This window comes from Neolamprologus brichardi, chromosome 12 (genome assembly GCF_056152115.1).
Source record: "Neolamprologus brichardi isolate AB-2024 chromosome 12, ASM5615211v1, whole genome shotgun sequence".
Lineage (NCBI taxonomy): Eukaryota > Metazoa > Chordata > Actinopteri > Cichliformes > Cichlidae > Neolamprologus > Neolamprologus brichardi.
In genome coordinates, this window is record NC_142115.1 from 36981940 (window position 1) to 36995129 (window position 13190).

Genomic DNA, 13190 nt, shown 5'->3' on the forward strand with positions numbered 1-13190 from the left:
TGGACAAACAGCAACAACATCATTAACATTAGAGCAGGGCGATATGGCCAAAAATATTTCTCACTAATATATTTATCATATATTAGAAAATTTGCGATAACGATATAACTGACGATATAATTGATGTGAGACAAAATACAACTCCACAACTTTACTAGCGCGAAAACACACCATCCATTTATTTTCACTTAAACAAGCAGCTGTTTTTTTATGTGCATTGAAGCTGTATACAAATGTAACAGTGCAAATGCAAAATCCTTACTGAAAGTTTAACCAAAAGGCATTTCCAGTAGAAATGGGCTGACATATCCTGAGCATAACCACGTATAATATCCATTGAAGTTAAAAAGAGCTGCTTTGCAACATTAAACTGCAGTGTGCCAAATAAAAAAGTCAAATACGTATTTTTCAGACCATAAGGTGCACGGGATTATAAGGCACATTAAGTGAAACAAAGCAGTCAGATAAATCAAACTTGCTTCCTCCACTTCCATACCATTGATTCATTAATGCTGTATTCTATCACAGCGGCTCTATTCCCGTGTTGTTGCAGTATATTAATCACTAACCTCGTATTGTGGATGGATTATCTCAGTTGTTCTCCTGACTGAAGTTTGGTCCGTTTACAGCATCCTGCCATGCGACTGTATTTGTCTCTAACCATCAGGAACCTTCACGTTAACTTTTATCGAGTGGAAAAGTGTTAGCGTTCATCCTCCAGCTTCACTGTTTATGCTATGCTAACATAGCTGTGTCGCTAGCGATCACGTAGCCCAACTTCAGTAACTTTACAAACGTCACTGCTGTCTAGTTTCCTGTCTTCATTCATGTTGAAAGTGTTAGCAGAGCTGTATGTTTGAATTTTTTCAGAAATCTCTCAGTCAGAACATGCTATATCATGCTGAGGTAACTAGCGAAACTAGCGAGCTAACTTCCGCTAACTTCCTGCTACCTTCCTGCTAACTTCTACCTCCGTTAAATGTAATAAATTCTGTTTTCATGGATGCCTGGATGTTAAACTTAATTGTTACACCTGGTAAAGCAGCAACGCTGATCGTTTTATGAAAGATGAAAGAATTTAGACAGTTTTTAACTCTCAGTGATGCTGCAGTGTTCGTTTGACTTTGGGACCTTTAGGGGCGGAGTTTGGGACCCAGATTACTCCCAGATTTACGACCACCTTAGTCCGACAAATACGGCAATAACGACGGCCCGCTAGCATGTTCTACAAAAAATGTGCTTTGTTGTGTATCTGACGGACAAACACCAAACCAGTTCCACATCACTGAAGTTGCAGCATTTTCACAAACCAATTCTGTTTCATCCGTTTCACTCAACAATCGGCCATGTGCGTATGAAAACAAAGGCACTGCACATGCGCGTTTTACCCATATTCTATCGCGATATTTCACTTTCTTATCGTTGCCTAACATTACCGTGAACAGTATAATATGCCTCAGCCCTAATTAACATACATTATGCACAAGGAAACAGAAGGGAGCAAAGAACACAGACAGTGTGAGACAGAGAGAGCAATAACAGAAACACCAGGGGAGGTTACCTCTGCATAAATTATGATAGAAATAGACATGAACCAAAACAAACAAACTGAAAAATCAACCTTGTCTTAATCCTAATTTAGAATAACAGACAAGAACACATTAATGATATATTAAGAGAGAACAGCTGCATGACTTATAACTCGACTAGACTCAAACTCTTGTCTCTGCAGCAGACGACTCAGCCTTGATACTTTGGCTCTCACTTTCGTAACTTTTAACTGCAAAGGAGACACTGTTCAGTGTCTGCAAGCTGCAAGTTCCCCGCTACTGTCGGCTGCCTGAAAACGCTTTCTGTCCAGGGACAGCAACACTTAGTGGAGGCTGTTATCAAGGCAGCAAAAATTCAATCTTACGAATGAAGAGTTGCCTGTCACATGACAAGGTTGACCTGGGATTAAATGGCTCCCATTAAAAAGATACGAGCTGCAGCTTAAAAAAAGCGCCTGGCCAGTTTGAGAGGGTCCCGTGTGTGTCCAACTGAGGACAGCCCGTGTAGGGATGGACGCTCCCCGTATGGGCGCTCGGCTCCTCATCATCAGGCGAGCAGCAGGACTTAATGGCCCGGAAAACTCAGTCAAAGAGCAGTCAGGCAGGCGGGCTTTAAATACTGAGCAGTGAACAGTGGAGGCTCATGACACTCAGCTGATGTTCACAGTGCAGACCTTCACCCTCGGCTTTAAACCACCTGACTTTTCTGTAGGAGCCCTAACGCTGCAGGCTGGACAATCATTTTAATCTAACAGTCTATAATGTATCAGTTTATTTAAAAAATGCTTGTTTCATTTCTTTGACTTCACATAATCCATATTACTGTTTGTATTACAGCTGATCAAAAGAAATCATCTTAAATGTTTTTGGAGCCTTTAAACCTGACAGAATTTATGCGTCAGTCATAATTTCACGCATTTCATTGAACGTTTCAATTAATATTATGCCAAGCAACAGACTAAATGCCCACTATGGCTTCCCACTTATTTAGACTTCAGAATTAGAGTACTTTAATAACCCCTAAGGTAATTATTTAACTTATCAAGTTTATAAACGACTGTAGTAGCGGCACTCCGTCTCTATTTCACTCTTCTGTACCACCTTTAGGAGTCAGTCCGGCAACATGCATTTGAAACGTGAGCAAGTCCAGGTACTTTTCTTGCAAAAGGATGTTTATTGAAACTTTTCATTTACATGGCAAGACTCGGTCAAAAAACTGTGTTGCTTCCAGCTTATCCGACTCCCCAACTACGTAATTACAGTGTGCCGGAAGCCCAAAATACTGAAAAGCGCATTAGAATGTCGCACTTCTATATTCTATACCTTTAACAAAACAGTATTTTGAAATTAACTAGAAATTATATTCTTAACATCAAACATGTATATTTCTCCTCTAATCATTTTACCAGTACCAATAAAATTAACCTTTAATTGGCTCTTACAGCTACTAATCCAGATTATGGAAAGAAATCCACATCTGAAGTGAGACAAAAATAATTTTTCTCTTTTCTTTTTACTTTGAGAGATTTTTTTCCCACAAAGTCTGAAGAATTAGTCCAAATGAAGCGTGTTTCAAAGCCTCACTGTCCTGCTGTGGAAGCAGTCGCAACAAAAAGACACAACATCGAAGGGAAACCAGAACACTGAAGCTAACAGAGCCTAAGGACAGACTGCTCTTTGTTTTGGTTGTTTGATTATATTTGTTCTTTTTCTCACAACACAAAGACGTTTCTGAGAGAACAACGAGCTTTGAGCCCACACAAAGGCCCCCCCACATATATATGTGTGTACAAACAGAGCCAGCACTGCTGAAACAAACCACACCTCGCTCTGCACTGTGACTGCTGCTGACAGTCTGTCACTGCTACTGCTATTTCACATCAAACATCTTCAGAGTCAATAATAACTTTTGCATTTTCATGAATCAGGACTATTTGTTTTCTTGACCGTTAAATACATTTATCACTCTCACCTTGTTAATAAATAGCTGTTAAGATAATTGTTCAAAGGGATGCAGAGGATCAGAAAACACTTAAAGGCTCATTATTGGTTTGTTTTGGAACCAAACCGAGTCGAGGCCACGGAGACTGTCGGGGTCAAAGGCTAATTAAGCAGAGAGAAACCTTTGCTCCGGCATTGTTAACCAATCTGTCCCCAGTGAAGATGACTGCCACGGAGGCGTGACGCAGCCCTCGTCCCTATGCTAAATCTCCATTTCGGCTACTGTGCCCCATCAGCTCACAAAATGGCCCGTCAGTCCATCGCCGGGCTGCCTGACATGATCCATCGAAGAGTTATGGATATGCAATAATGAGCTGAGGTGGCCGATCGATATTTGCAGGACTTCTCTATCATTACATTTTAAACAAGAGATTCATTGTGAGTCGACAGGGTAAGAAAAATGCCAAAGTAAAGGACACAGGAAGAGTGAAATATATTGCTGTGGATAGGAGGACGCCTCTCACGGGTGCTAAAGCTGCCAAATGTGTTTATCCGAGTCGCTCGGCTGTTTCGGGGAGCTGCCACGGCCGCGTCATTTGTCAGCCGCTGCTGATGCTCAAAACAACGCGAGGAAAGAGACTACACGAGCGCCATTAAGTGGGAACGCAGCATAGTAGGAAACAACAGCCAAGAAGTCGTTTATATCCGGAGAACATTTCGACATAAGTCATATTTGCATTTTGAGATTAGCTGCGTGGAACCAGGCAGGTTAGAATCTAGATTAGGAGACGATGTTTAAAAGTCATTTTTCAGTGTTTAAGAACCTGAAATGCCACCATAATACAAGACTTCATTAAAAAGGCTATTCTTATTATTAATGTTAATTAGGATATAATTATACAAAAATATAAATACCAGTCCTAAACATATACATACATCACAAATGTGAATATCAGCTTCCTATTCTTCCTATCAGAGCACTAGAGGTGGGAATCACCATACATCACACGATACGATATTATTGCAATTTTTTAAAAATATTTTGCGATATTCAGATTCTGTACATAAAGGTAAACTTTATCAATATTCATTTTCTCTAATATCAAAGTCTCACACTCAGTCTTTCTCTCATTTCAGTTTGATTGTTGACAAACTGAACGGTTTGTATTACAGTCTAGTCCAACTTAACTGAATCAACCATCTGGTACAATTATAGCTATTCTGAACTATGCAGTTTATGAAAACTATGCAGCCCCTTCAGCAACTGAAGAATTTGAAAGTAAATGAAAACAAAATATAATTTTACATTAAATAAAACAGTTTTAAACTTAATTAAAATAAAACATGTCTTAAATTAAAATAAGTAAACTGTCATGTTTATTAAACACATTTGGACAGTGAAGGAATGTCAGGATTCAGAAAAAGGATCAACATGCTCTGAAGTCAGAGCACAAAAACCTTTTTTGTAACAAAATATCGATTTCTGCTGTCCCTGTATCCATACATTATTAGCAAACAAAATATCACCATGCTGCAAAGTATCCATTTTTCCCCCACCCCTACAGAGCACCAGGTTTTTCATTCATGAAAAAAACCCAAGGCAACCGAACGAGAACATCAGGACTTTTAATCACTTTTAGAGTTAAATGTCTAAAGCTTTAAGATCTCAGACGATATAAGTGAAAGTACAAGAGAAAACATGACAAAAATGCAAAAGTGTATTTTCTGAGTGTCAGACATTTAGGTCTCATTATGTAACTGTGGCTCAGAAACACTTCACAGTCTGATTGTTCTGTTTGCTCACCGGGTCGAGATGCTGCTGCTAATAAACTTCCTGAACTATAGATACAAACTAAAGCTGATCCAAACATCCTGATATCTGCAGCACATCAAAGAAAATCAAAGATGAAACAGCAGCCAATAGGATCACATTTCATTTCCTTTTAAGCCCCTCAGAGCAGGACAATGTGTGTGTGTGTGTGTGTGTGTGTGTGTGTGTGTGTGTGTGTAAGAGGGAAAGAGAAATAGAGAGTGAGGGGAAGAGGACATAAACTACACAGCCCTGGCCATTTAATGTCTCCACAGCCCCAGGCCTGTGTTAATGGTGGTTGTACAACGCATTACAGCGGTGCTTGTGCCCCGAGCAGACAATTACGCCGGTATTTAGCCCGTCCACAGCCCCGCGGGCTATCAGGGCACTTAGCACTGCAGCACAGTGTGGAAGACAACCTGACAGGACACGCAGGACTTTTCTGTGAGCAACGGCCACTCAGTCAGACGCTGATGACGGGAACACTGCAGGACTCTCAGGAACAAACAGAAACAAAACGTATTCTGAAAAACTGCAAAGATCGCAACGTGTTTATATTCGAAGAGGTGACCCAATTAATAACCAGGGTTACTAAAATTTTAATTTGTTTTTAAAAGTGTGTTTTCTGTTTTTTAAAGCTGGTAATTACTGAACAGTTGCATCTTTTCTTTTTCCTGTCCAATCCTGTCGAGCACCTTACTGATGAGTGCATTTTTAACAAAGCAAACACTTGAAAAATGAAAAAACTCCAGCATTGTTAACCAATCTGTCCCCAGTGAAGATGACAGAGGCGTGACGCAGCCCTCGTCCCATTTCAGAGTTTTCATTCATTGTGTGGTTGAACTGTAGGCTGCGTTTCTATTGTTCAGGTGAACATATGTAGCCAATGAGCATACGCAAAAAGAGGCAAGTTTTCCTCTGTATTTGTTACCACAACGATCGCCCCCTGGTGGCTGATAGAAAGAATACAGGTTTAAGGCATCTCCATGTTGGCTTCGGCTTTTGAACCAGGAAAATACGTCCGTCTTTTTGACTCTGTAAGGAGCCCAAGTGCACCTGCAGACATCCAATAGGGACATCCACTCCCAGTGACATCATAAAGATCCATGTGTGGAGACCATGGACTGAATTACAGCATTTAGAGCAAAAGGACAAAATAAGGAAAACTCACATATTTTAATCTGAAGCTACAATCACAGGATGTCCCTGTTTTTATTTACTAAACAACAGCCGGCTTTTTCCTGTGTGTCACAGAAATCAGAGCTTTAAGCTCCATAATCAATACAAAACTTCTGCTTCCTGCAGCAACCGTTTGTTTTTGAGCCGATGAAACAACACGGAGCTGAGCGATGCTGTCAGCCTGTCAGTGACCAAGGAAATGAACTCTGGCTGCTACATGACATGAAACAGCACTCCCTCTGAAAAGGTCACCTCCTGGGTTTCAGGTACCCATTTGTTTCAGGTTTAATAAATCCAAAAGAGCGAGAGGCCCTGCCGACATCTCGGGAATGAGTGCGGCCCGAGTGTGTGTGTGTGTGTGTGTGTGTGTGTGTGTGTGTGTGTGTGTGTGTGTGTGTGTGTGTTCTTAACTCTTTTTGTATGTGAGTGTAAAGAAATCTGATCTGAAAGCAGGTAAAGCCCATTTTACACACGACACAAAGAAACTTACTAACGCCAATCTCCCCGCCGTTTGTTTCCCCGCCTGTTACTGTGGGGGTGCGCGAGGAGGAGGGCAACGCCCGAAACGACAGACTTTATACGCAGTAACTCACGCTGGCGTACAGTACAGCGTAGACCGAAGCAAGAGAAATCAATAGAATATCATCTAGAAAGATAGTAATGGATTTCTAACTTAATGGGCTTACACAGGTCTATCGATTAGCAGGATTAACATCTGCAATAGCTCAACAATCTGATTTGCATTTAAATGACTGCACGCCGCGCTGACACCAATATAACAAAAGCAGACAAACGTGCAGTCAGACGGGCGAAAAACTGAGTCAGAGGAGGAGGAAGGAAAGTTGCTGACGGCTCGCAAACTTTGGGCTCTCGTGAATTCTGAAAAAGTCTACACAAGGACAAAAAAGAAAGAACATAAACAGCGACGGACCGGGCGCGCGGCTGTCTCCCGTAAGACCGAAACCGCCATAACTCTTTTCGGGCAGCTCATCTGAGCCTCCTCGGATAGATCTTAGCGAGGAAGCGGGGCGGGTGTTTGCGGTTTGTGTGTGTCTATATGGAGTGATGAGGGGTGGGGGTAGCGCGAGGTGAGATGTTGGGAGGGCAGCGAAGTGGGGTGGGAGTTTGATGGACTGCACTGTCACCTCCCGCTCGGCGATTTACGGCGGCGGGGCTGCTGACGAGCGCGGGGCAGTAAACAGGCCGGCCGGGGGCGTATTTCACACAGAGCTGGCTTTTATGAAGAACACCGGGACGGCTCTACCCACAGCTCCGCCCGGACCGCCGTGACGGATGGAGAAAGACGCATGACAAGCTTCATCATTGTTTGTAAATCTTAACTGTTCCCGCTCACTAACTCCAGAAGGCAATTTTGCGGAGACAGCGGGGCCTGCGAAGGGGGAGGGCGAGGAGGGGTGGAGGAAGAAGAGGAGGCGGCGAGGAGGGGAGGGGAAAGGACAACGTGGCACTCCTGAAGGTTATTTGGATCTCTGTATTTGGCCAAATGATTAGCCTTATCCTGGGAGGGAGATAAATCTGACAGGGTGCTGCTCGGCTGCCAGGTGGAAGGGAGGGCGGCGAGGCTCCCAGCTCGCAGTCATTTCCTCCTCATCGACTGATCCGGAGATGCACCAGACGCACGTTCAGTCACAGCAACGCCGTTTCTGAAACCAGGACTTATAACCAGATTGTATCTCTATCAAAAGCTAAAAATGACTGTTTGACTTTAGATCAGTGAAAATGTCATATTTCAAAGAGGCGTCGTCAAAGTGTTCAGTTTATTCAGTAAACCGTCCAAAATCAATATGTGAATGGAAGAAAATTAACCTCAACTATTTATTTATACATGTAAAAATTAATTGATTACTTATTAACCTTAAAATGAGTCTTTTTTTCAGTTTTTCTTGCTGGATTGTTTCTGGTTACTGCAAAACAAGTTATTTTAGGTCAATTATTGGACTTTCTGTCTTATAAGTAACACATTCTTTGATTAATGATTAATCGACTGCTGTTATAATAATTAAAGTTCTTGTCCAAAAGTTATCTTTAGGAAAAGAGTGAATTTCATTGATTACACTGAATTGTTCAGTTTAAATACGACGACAGTGATGCTGTGACCGTCAGCTGACACTAAGCTCACGGTACAAACGATGATGTCGATCAGATCTGTAGTAAAAATACATTTCACCCTGTTTCTGTTGTGCATCCCTCTAAAGAAAAGCAAGTTATGAACCCAACCATCCATTTTCCTGAGTGCTTGTCAGAAAGCAGGAGCCTATGTCAGCTGCCGTGGAGCGAGGGGGGGTTGCTGGTCTGTTTCAGGGGTAACACACGAGTCACACCTATGACCAGTTCACAACCACTAAGTTTAACGTGTCTTTGGACTGTGGGAGGAAGACGTACAAGTCTGTAAAGGTCTCGGCTGGGCAGCGGATTTGGAATCAGGACCTTCCTGATGTGAGGCCACAGTAGTAACCACTGCACCTGAAGGCATGACCCAGAACCACGGCTGTGAGCTGAGATCCAAACCAAACTGTCACAGGACACAAACGATTTCTCTTCCTCATTATTTGAACTCCAAATGAGCAAAACTCCAAATCAGAAACATGATTTTACACCAAAACAAAGAAGACCAGCAGTCACCTGCACCTTACATCACATCTGTTTTATTACGAGCCTTTATTTCCAGTCTAACGACGGCCAACTTCACTTCCATCAACATCAAGTTTTCATGTTTTCATGTGCAGATAAAAAGCAAACATTTTTTATCTGCCACTTCCTGAGCCTCTGATGATGGAGTTGTGTATAAAAGTGTTTATAATCCTGACACGGTTGATGCAGTTGTTGAAGCTGAAAGTGTTCACTTCTTGGCAGTTTCAGTGCACACACAGCCAAAGCTACAAAAATGGTCATTGTCCAAAAACTTGCTGATAAGATGTGAATGAGCCTCAGCAAACATCAAGGCCGCGGCCTGTCACATGCACACCGCCGTTTACAGAAGCACAGGAGTAATCTAACAGTGGACATATTAAACGCAGCTTGTCTGCAGAAACACGCTTTATCTTCCAGCTCTGGGAGACGCGGCGCACACCCACACACCAAGTTTGGTTGTGTCTGAACTAAGCAAGCATGATGACAATAAGCTGAGTCGAGGAAAAACACTCTCCACCCAACAGGCCTCCCTTTCAAACGCTCAGTTATTCCTTCTGAGAGCCACATTATCAGAGCAGCAGTAGCTGCAGTATTAGCCCACAGCAGACCCCACTCACCCCACCGATGGAAGCAGATATCCTCTGAGTCTGCTTCTGTCAGAGGCTTCTTCCTGTTAGTGAGTCTGTTCCTGTGTTTTTATTATAATGCGCCATCATCTGATTAACAGCAAACACGTGTCAAGTGTTTCAACATCCAATTCTGCCGGGTGGATGGGAGTGAACATTTTAAAAACACTGGTTTTTGTACCTGATGAAGGTCGGCTGAAGTGAAACATGATTTAATAAAATATGAGAAACGAGACGGCGTGGGGAGGTTCTCGGTTTGTCTTTACTGTAGCACTGACTTTACCTTTTTACAATAAAATGAAGATCTAAACAAGCAAACGATAACATCTGATGGAGACTAATTTATTAGTCAATTTAATCAGAGTCAAAACTGAGCACAGTCTAACAGACATGATACGTGCCCACAAACATCCATCTTCATACGCTTTATCCGGGGCCGGGTCGCGGGGGCAGCAGCCTAAGCGGAGAAACCAAGACCTCCCTCTCCCCAGCCACCTCCTCCAGCTTATCCGAGGGAACACCAAGGCGTTCCCAGGCCAGCCGAGAGATATAATCTCTCCAGCGTGTACTGGGTCTGCCCCGGGCCTCCTCCCGGTGGGACATGCCCGGAACACCTCACCCAGGAGGCGCCCAGGAGGCATCATTGTCAGATGCCCAAACCACCTCAGCTGCCTCCTTTCGATGTGGAGCAGCAGCAGCTCTACTCTGAGCCCCTCCCTGAACTTCTCACCCTATCTCTAAGGGAGAGGCCAGCCATCAAACACTAGGGTGCCTACAAACACTGTTGTGTATTTAAGAGGCATTAAAACATATTGAATCATATCATTCAACAGGCTGGGCTAGCAACCTTCTTTCCTCGCATGCTAACCAACAGTTCAAATGAGTGTTTTATGTCCCTGATGTGTTGGAGAACAGGTTCCTGGGCTGAGATCAGCAGGCTCTGTTTCCTGTGGCAGCTCAGATGCTTCAAGCAAAATCAGATTTGTAAGAGAGTAGTGCAGATGTCACCAGGACGAACACTTAAAATCCTGAAAACACCATCAATGTTGTTTCTGTTGTGTTTGTACTGAGGTGCAGGGACAAGTGTTCATGTCTGTCCTTGCAGCTGAGAAGAAGAAGAAGGAAGTGGAAACTACACAGCTCAAAGACCTGCATCCAGAATTCGTGCTGCATGAGTTCATGATTCCCTGAAACGCACATTTTTGTGTGAGACAGCGCAGCGTCGATGTGGAATCAAAATGTTTGCAGCAGCTAACATTAAACACATAAAGTAACTGTAACGTTAGCAGTGTGCTCACAGTCTCTGTCATTTCAAATAAACCATCAACCTTCAGTCAGTGTTTTAAATGACAGCTCTTCTGTGCACTGCGCCCTGCTCTGTGCCTCCCTCTGCTATACTGAGCCACTTTAATGTCTTTGGGGATCTGCTGTGCTGTTTTTATTACATTCAGGAAGCCACCAAGGCCGTTTCTGTATCTTTAAAAACACATAAGCTCATTTAATTTTTAAAGTTAGAAGCTAAAAATCTGATTAATGAAAAAACGTCTCCAGGTTTATATGCAAGTACACACTTCCTGCTGAGAAACCACAATAAAGGTGAAAGAACGACTGAGGCAGGCTGATCCTCTGCCACTAACTGTGGGGCCACCCACAGAGAGCGTTGTTATCTTGTAATGGAGCATGGCGATTCACAGCAGGGGGCTGACGTGGGACCCCCACAGGAAAAGGACAGGTGAAAGTCATAAACAAATACAGACACAAGGAGAGATGTGGGGGTCTTTAGGTTTGCGATGCTGGTGGTGTCAGCGCTCCGTTTCATTGAAAGAAGGATATTTATGTTGTACTGTTGATGCTCTTCCCCTATATCCTTTATATGTGAGCAATAACATACAACACAACCTTCATCTTCAGTTCCTTCAAAATAAAACAAACCCAGTTTTTAGATGATGAAGGGAGCTGAGCCAAAGGGTAAGAAAAGTGTTATTTTCACAGTGTTAAAAATCTCTGCAACCAAGATGCGTCTATGACTCATTTTCATTCATTTCCTATCATTAGTTATTATTAATCTCCGGCTCTCCTCCTCTGCGTGCCTTTCCTTCACTCCAGCTGTCTTCCTGTTAAAAGTGAGTTTTTCCTTCCCACTGTTGCCAAGTGCAAGAAAGGAAAAATGGATTATCCTGTGCCAGAAATAGTTAAAAGTAAACTTGTTTTTATTTAAGGCTTTATAGAACTGAATCTTTGCAATTTGCAAAGGTTTATAAGAGGCAAACACACGAGGAAAGAGAAAAAAGAGATTTTTTTATGCTAATTGAAAATAAGACGACCGTCCAACAGCCTGAGTTTCAACACCGACTCAGACGCAGCTCCATCACAGGAACTCAGAGAGACAGGGAGTGTGAAGACAAACGAACAAAGACTGAGCACTCAACGCAACAACAGCACCAACAATCACAAAACAAACGATACAAAAGTAAAACTGGAAGGCAGACACTTCAAATTAAAACAGGAAGTCACCAAAAAAAAACAGCAAAAACAGTGCGAGATCCTTCGAGGGAACAGAAACTACAACAAATAATAAAAATCACCAAAGAAATCAAGACATCAAACCCCACAATGACAAAACACAAACAAAGAGAAGTTATCGCATATATTAACCCAGACCTCAAGAACTGCATCAAACCCTCAATGTCTCAGTCAAACCAGCCTTTGCACCACTGTGCTCGTGCAAATGTGAACCTCTGCATGCTGGAGTCCTCTATTACTAACAAGTTTATCTGAGAGTTGTTAAGATTATGTCGTGTGCTCTCTGAACACATTTAAATCTAATAACGACGTCCACTGCAGAGCCAGAATCCTGATCTGAAGCTTATCCTGCCTGAAAACCATCAAACAGCAAATCCTTTAAATGTCCTTAATTTCCATTTGGCCTTATTAGTCGACCAGCCTCCCTCTATCTCCTCTGCTTTATGCTGGATCTTCTCTCTTATCATGCACTTACATGCAGTCTTTACAAAGTTCCAAAAACGCTGTGCTGAACATGTGAAGCAACACAATCTGATGAGCCCACATTCACAGGTATGAGAAAGGCACAAAATCCAAGCCACCTCCGTCAGCAGCTACGTTAAGAAGAGATCAGCGTCTGAGATGTGCTGCAGAGATCAGGGGATCAAATCGACTTCATCTTTAAACATGCCAAAAAGACACAGAGCAGTACTGTTTTTAACTTTGTGGCTTCAGAAACGCTCGGGTCAGACCTGCTTTCACAGAACTGCATCAGAAGCAGGAAGTAAAAAAGTTTAGTCAAAGTAAAAAGTACATTTTATGGCGCTCTGGATTCGAGTGCAATCCTCCCTTCGATGTACTGTTGATAGTCTGGGTAAAGGTTTATGGAGCCTGAGAAGTGTGTGTCCCGTGTTGTTGTGTGTCACTCAC

General features: G+C 42.7%; 1 protein-coding gene across 2 annotated transcripts in view; it reads right to left on the reverse strand.

The window, feature by feature from the left end:
* The window catches only part of dmrt1 (doublesex and mab-3 related transcription factor 1), a 36048-nt gene that overhangs the window by 7700 nt on the left and 15158 nt on the right, over positions 1-13190 (reverse strand). The gene's annotated exons all lie outside the window — the stretch shown is intronic.